The sequence below is a fragment of the Arachis stenosperma genome, chromosome 4 (genome assembly GCF_014773155.1).
Source record: "Arachis stenosperma cultivar V10309 chromosome 4, arast.V10309.gnm1.PFL2, whole genome shotgun sequence".
Taxonomy (NCBI): domain Eukaryota; kingdom Viridiplantae; phylum Streptophyta; class Magnoliopsida; order Fabales; family Fabaceae; genus Arachis; species Arachis stenosperma.
The window spans coordinates 9,992,182-9,999,504 of NC_080380.1; positions in this window are offsets into that span (position 1 = coordinate 9,992,182).

Sequence of the window (7,323 nt, forward strand, 5' to 3'; positions counted from 1 at the left end):
AATAAAATCAACACAACAAAAATTATTTAAAATATTATATTGATATATTAAAAGGTTTTGCACATATTTTAAATGTATTTTAAATTTTAAATTTTTTTAATTTAAAAATTTAATTTGTAATTTTTTTTAAATCAAATATTTAATTAATCATACGAACTTAAAATTCTATTGAATAAAATTAGAGGAAATAAAAAAATAAAATAAAATCAGACCATATAGTACATTGGGCTGAATTTTTTTAGCTGGATACAAAATATAAAATACATATTTTTTTTAATTTACTAAATATAATTATCTTTTATTTTTATTTTTGAAAAACTTTTCTAACAAAGCAACAAATTATTCTTTTTAGGCTAAATTTTTTTATAATTACGTTTTATTTCTTGGGCATTGAACTCGGATATTAATCTAGTTATAGTTATAGTCACCAAAAAAAATCTAGTTATAGTTATTTTATTTTAAACAGAAAAAGAGTACAGAAAAATTCCTCTCTCAAAATTAAACTAAACAAGCCTTAATTTTAGGACGTGCTTTAACTTTTGTAATGGCTATTATATATTTATATACATACCATATTTTTTTAAAAAAATGTGCGATGCTATTTTAACTTTTAGAGACGATGGTGTCTAACTGTCTATGTTATCCTAACACAGCAATACACGTAAGCATCCTTGATGTTCTGCAGCTACAATAGAGATTAATGAATTGACGGTTGATCTTAGAAAGTTTGATAGGAAACTATTTTTTACTAATAATACTTTCAAACAAAATCGTGGCTTTTATTTTAATCTACATTTTATATATTTTTGTGCTAACAATCATTTTCATACCTGCACCAAAGCAATGAATTATACAATTGCACAAGGTTTTGGATTCATTGAATGTATTGGCAAACACTAAATATAGTTAATCCATACTAACCTTTTAGGTTGTTAGTGTACATTATACATAAATGATAAATAACATTGAAAGGAACTTGTTTTAAAATCAAAACTAAAATTGAACGGAATTATATAGAAATTCAAGATTTGTCGTATGCATATTTTTTAGAAGGGAGTCACTTAGATAAAGATGTAAAAAACGTCTTTTTTTAAAGATATTTTTTAAAAATTAAAATTTAACACATATAATTAATTAAACTGTGTTATTTTTATTAAAATTAGACCGAAAGTTAACTAAAAAATTAATAAATTTTAAATTTTTAAAATGTAAATTTTAAACCAGTATAAATTAATATTTTTTATAAAAAATTACTACAATATTTCTATTATAAAAAATAACTAAAATACTCCTATTATATATATATATATATATATATATATATATATATATATATATATATATATATATATATTGAAAACTCTAAGTTCTAAAAGAAAAGGGTTAAAATTTAGGATGGTCAAAATTAATATATATAATAAGAGTAGTTTAGTCATTTTCTATAATAGGGATATTATAGTCATTTTTTATAAAAAAATAATATTAATTTAGATTAATTCAAAATTTGATTCACTATTTTTCGATCAAATTAATTTGTTTAACCTAATTTTAACAAAAATAATATGATTTAATCGATTATATGTGCTAAATTTTAATTATTAAAAAACATCTAAAAAAGACATTTGAGACGTATCTTAGGGGTCAATTAGAATACACTTGTCCCGTTCCTTTTGCTTGTGCTTCAAATTTTCATATCAAACCACCATCATCCAAATTTCTAATATGTATGTATGGACACACTTGAGTTTCAAAAATCCTTATGTCATGAATGCACTCTGGGAATTGCTCTTGTCACACCAAAGATTACGGTGTTGAAATTTTGGACCAATGGGTCCAAATTCTAATCGAACCCTTTCAATGTGTTGAAAAGAAATGAAAACACCTCACAAGGATGCACTAACACATTGAACAAAATTTAAAAGAAAAAAGGATCATATAATAATCAAACTAGTAACTCATTTTTTAAATTGATTTTTTAAAGATTAAATTAGTCATGTGTATATTTTAAGGGATTAATTTAATTCTATAATTACATATCAATCAATTATGAAATTAAGATTAAAATTCTAAAAAAATAAGATCATTATTAGCAAAGTATCTGAGTAGGAAAAAAGATGAGAGAGAAAGAGCGTGAGAGAGAGAGAGAGAGAGGCTGGGCGGAAAACACTGGGAGGGTTAGATCTAGGGAACAGGGAAAAGATCCCAGGGTTTGGAACCGAGAAGAGTATCGACGACTGGAGAATGAATCCTTCACCGTTTTTGTGAGTAATCTTCCTGAAAACATATCAAAACGAGAATTGTTCCATTTGTTCAACTGGACGGGGCGCATCAATGACATCTATCTATCCCGAAAACGAAAAGGCGAAACTATCTACATGTTTGCTTTCATTCGATACACAACGAAAGGAGGGGCTTTGAAAGCTATAACAGAAATGAATCGATTGCGGCTGAGAGAAAAGGTTGTTTTTGTAGGTGAAGCAAAGTATAGAAGAGCGTCGGGAGTAACGAACACTGGTAGTGGAGAGACAGGCGCGAAAATACAAAACCTACTGGTTAGGAAGCCATATAGCGATGTAGTGATGAATGGTGCGGGATCATCTGGACGAGATAAACCGATGACGGAAGTCGAAAAGGACAAGCGTGGTAATGGCGGAACGAAGAAATTAGAGGTCGCAGTGGTGAAAGACAATTTGGCATGGCTGAAGCGTAGCCTTATAGGGAGTACGACAAAACCTATTCACCTTGATTCTCTGAAGGAAACAATCGCGAAAAATATACCTAATATCATCCAGGTCAGGGAAATGGGAGCATACAAAGCTCTACTGACTTTTGATAGCCCGATCCATGCTGAAGAAACCTACACGATGTACATAAATAGCCTACTCCACTTGTTTCACAGGGTATGGAGGTGGGAGGAGTCGGAACACAGTGAAACTCGCAGAGTGTGGCTTGAATGCTTTGGAGTTCCGCTACAAGCATGGTCTGTCGACACTTTTAATATAATAGGAAGTCAATGGGAAGAAGTGGTACGATGTGATAGAGAGACTAAATTATGCAGTTCTTTTACGGTAGGTCGTGTACAGATTGATACGTGCATAATGAACGGAATCCAAGAATGGATTCATATCACTGTGGGCACCGGAGGATATAACATGTTCGTGAAGGAGGTAGGACATGAGGCGTGTGAACTACACTGTGCTGAAAGACCTGGACATCAAATGACAACGTACAGGGAGAGACCAATTCAAGATAGCAGGGGCAAGGGGACAGGAGTAGAATTGGTGCAGCACCATCAAAATCATTCATTGTACGGGGCCGGCCAAGAGGAGGAGATGCTGTTGATGCGAAACCGGGGCGAGGAAGAAGACAAGGGCAGATTAGGAATTTCAAACATAATTTTGAATGAATGGAATGATAATAATAATTGCCAATATCGCTGGAGATCCGTAACTGATCAAGAAATTATTGGAGATAATCAAGGCAGAATCAGAAAGAACAGTCACATGTGTGTTAAGTGGAAAAGGAAGGGGACCCACCAATATTAAACACAAATCTATCACATTGAAGGAGATTTGGGCCTGCCACCAAAAACAGCATGACAAGGGGCTAAACAACAAAATTGGGCCAGCTACACTTGATGGGAGCGGATCCACGTCTGGGACTATGAGGGGAGAACTGGGTCGGGCGCTGGACCTGAAATCAATCGTAGAAGGAGGTTCGAGTCGGGCAAGGGGAGCATCACCAGTTGAATACGGGGAAGGGCATGGGTGCAACACCAACAGCGGCCGATTCTTCGAGGCGGTCGACGGCACGATCGCTGGGGCTGGGCACGAGGGAAGTCAGTAGCCACACTGCCTTGATCTCATGGCGTGCCGCGGTGGATCTACTCATGCCCACTATACGGCGCTCGGACCAGGAGAACCGGCGCAAGGAGGCCCATGCTCGGGGGAGGGATGGCCCGTAACCGGTCAGACGTTTGGAGTTAATTGCTGGGCACATGGCGATGAGGAGCAACACCTGAGAGAAGCCAGTGATAGAGGCGGCTTGCAGGCTACTACGGAAAGAGGATTGAAGGAAGCTGGCATCGGCACTCAGAGGAGGCATGGGAGACCTGAGGGGTATGCGGTAACCGAGGAACAGATCGAACCGGACATAGACGGAGGTCAGGTTGTTGTTCAGAGTGACAACATATTGGAAATCCGGCATGAGGAGGACGAAAGGGAAGGGACTGCTTGTGGGAATGAATTAGTAGAACTAGCGGCAGAAGATGGTGATACCCAGTGTTCGGATTTGGAAGCACAGATGCTGGAGAACTGAAGAACTTGGAAATTGGCAAAGGAGTCAGGTGCCATGTTATACAATAAGGATGATGACATTATGGCCATACTCCAAGCGCAAAATGAAGAAATAGATCGTAAAAGGAAAATAGCAAAGCAGAAGGAGAAATTCAGACGAGGCAGACCAAAGCATAAAAAACAGGTGTGTCAGAAACTTTTTAAATGATCTTTAGTTCTTGGAATGTTAGGGGGCTAAGGGGTGATGGAAAGTTTAGTATGGTGAAGAACCTTAAGAATAAATATAGATTGAATCTGTTGGGTTTGATTGAGACTAAAAGGGAGATAGTGACGAGATATGATGTGGCCAGACTATGGGGACAGGATGGAGCGGGATGGGAATATGTAGGCTCTGAAGGTGCATCACGTGGACTTTTATTAATATGGGATGAATCAGTATTTAAATTGAATAACTGCCATAAGGGAGATAGATGGTTGTGTGTGGAAGGGATCCTGATAAAAAGTAACTTCAACTGTGATTTTTTTTTTCTGGTCTATGGTGCACATGAAAGGGGTGCAAAGCAGCAAGTGTGGGTAGAGTTGAGTTATATAGCGGGGTTATGCCAAGTGCCTAGTTGTTATATTGGAGATTTCAATGAAATAGTTCAGGTGGAGGAATGACAAGGTACTGGGGCCTTACCTCGGTCTGCAGAAGATTTTAAAGCTTGGATCCAAGATATGGAGTTAGTGGACTTGCCGCTCACTGATCGTATGTTCACATGGTTTAGGGGACGCTCTTGTAGTCGCATTGATAGAGCTATGTTTAGCCTAGACTAGTTGGAGGAGTTTCCGGAGACTTGGGTACGGGGTGGACCAAGGGGGCTGTCAGATCATTGCCCTATTATCGTAGAAGAAAACAACATACGGGGAGGACCTAGGCTGTTCAGAAGTTTAGATTCCTGGTTTACGCATGAATGCTTCCTTAGAATGGTGAAGGAGGAGTTGTCGATCCCACTAGGAAGGTGGCATAAGGCCAATTTTAGTGGTATGGATAAAAAGATTACGACCTTTGAGGATGAAATTAAGAAGATTGATGACTTGGTAAACAATGGAATGTATGATGGAACTATGGAGGCTAGGCGAAAGGCGCTAGTAAGTTGCTGTGAGAAGTGGTATGTGAGAGAAGAGATTCATTGGAAGCAGATGTCCCGATCAAGACAAGCCAAGGAGATGGACAAAAATACAAGATACTTTCATCACATAGCCTCAGCAAGAAGGAGGAATAACAGGATAGATACTTTGCTAATCAACGGCAGACAGGTCAGGAATCAGGCAAGGATTAAAATTGCTATTATTGACTTCTATAAGGAATTATATCAGCAGAAACACTCTCCTATGGTGGGCTTCAGGGATGGTCTAATGGGAAGGATACGCCAGGATGAGGCTGCAAAGTTGGAAATGTTACCGTCAGCTGAGGAGATAAGAGAGGCTGTTTGGGATTGTGAGTCCTCTAAGGCGCCGGGCTATGACGGGTACAACATGAATTTCATCAAGAGGTGCTGGGAGGAGATAGGATCGGAATTCACGACAGCTGTGATCAGGTTCTTTCAGACATCAAGACTACCGGCGGAGTCCAATATCACTTGGGCTGCACTGGCACCGAAGTTTGTGGGGGTAAGGGAGATTAAAGACCTGCGACCTATTAGTATGGTTGGGTGTGTGTACAAAGTCATCTCCAAAGTACTGGTGAGAAGGATGAGACAAGTAATGCCAGAGCTAGTAGGGGAAACTCAGAGCGCATTTGTGAAAGGCAAGAAAATACACGATGGGGCACTCATTGCATGTGAAACTGTGGACTGGCTCAACCGAAGGAAGAAGGAGGCAGCAATAATAAAGTTAGACTTTCAAAAAGTATATGATAGGGTCAAGTGGAGTTTTGTGGACTTAGTACTGCAGAAGATGGGATTTGGGATTAGATGGAGATCTTGGGTTATGGAGTGTGTGACGACAGCTTCTATGTCAGTCCTGATAAATGGTTTGCCGTCCAAACCCTTCAAAATGGAAAGAGGCTTGAGACAAGGTGACCCATTCTCTCCGTTCCTGTTCGTTCTGGTTGTAGATGTACTACATCGGATGATTGGGGAGGCGGTCAGGAATGGTCGTATATCACCATTGTTAGTTGGGCGAGACAGCATAGAGCTATCGCATCTCTAGTTTGCGGATGATACAATTTTGTTTAGCCCACCGGAGGAGGAGACTATCAAGAACTACAAGTGACTCTTGAGGTGCTTTGAGCTGATGTCAGGGTTGAGCATTAATTTTGACAAGTCGAGCTTGATTCCAGTAAACTGTGACCAGCAGTGGGTCCAGAGCATGTGCCGTTTGTTGGGATGCAAGGGAGGATCCCTTCCAGTCAAATACTTGAGAATTCTTTTAGGAGCAAATCCGAGGCTGGTGAAAACGTGGAAGCCCATCATAGATAAAGTGGAGGAGAAGCTAAGCCTATGGAAAGCAAAAGTGCTGAGTAAAGCTGAGAAGTTGGTGCTGATCAAGTCAGTGTTAAATAGCCTACCCGTATATTATCTGAGTTTGTTCAAGATGCCGAAAGCAGTTGTTGAAAAATTGATCTCCCTACAGAGAAGGTTCCTTTGGAGGAAGGAGGATTGAAATAATGGGATGGCACTCGTTAAATGGGAAGTGGTGCAGGCTCCTAAGAGATTGGGAGGATTGGGAGTTGCTGATGCTATGATCATAAACATGGCTTTGTTATTTAAGTGGTTGTGGCGGTTTGCCAAGGAAGACTGCCCGTTGTGGAAAAAAGTCGTGTACTCTTGTAACAACCTAAATCCTAATGAGCTACTGTCAACTCAAGTACTACCTACTAGAGGAGGCCCCTGGAAGGATATATGCCAATTACAAATAACCAATCAACACTTAAGGGAGAAGATGATCACAGGTTTGTCCATGGAGGTTGGTGATGGATGATGTACTCGTTTTTGGGAGGATGTATGGTTACAATGTGGCTCTTTGAAGGATCACTTCCCCAGAC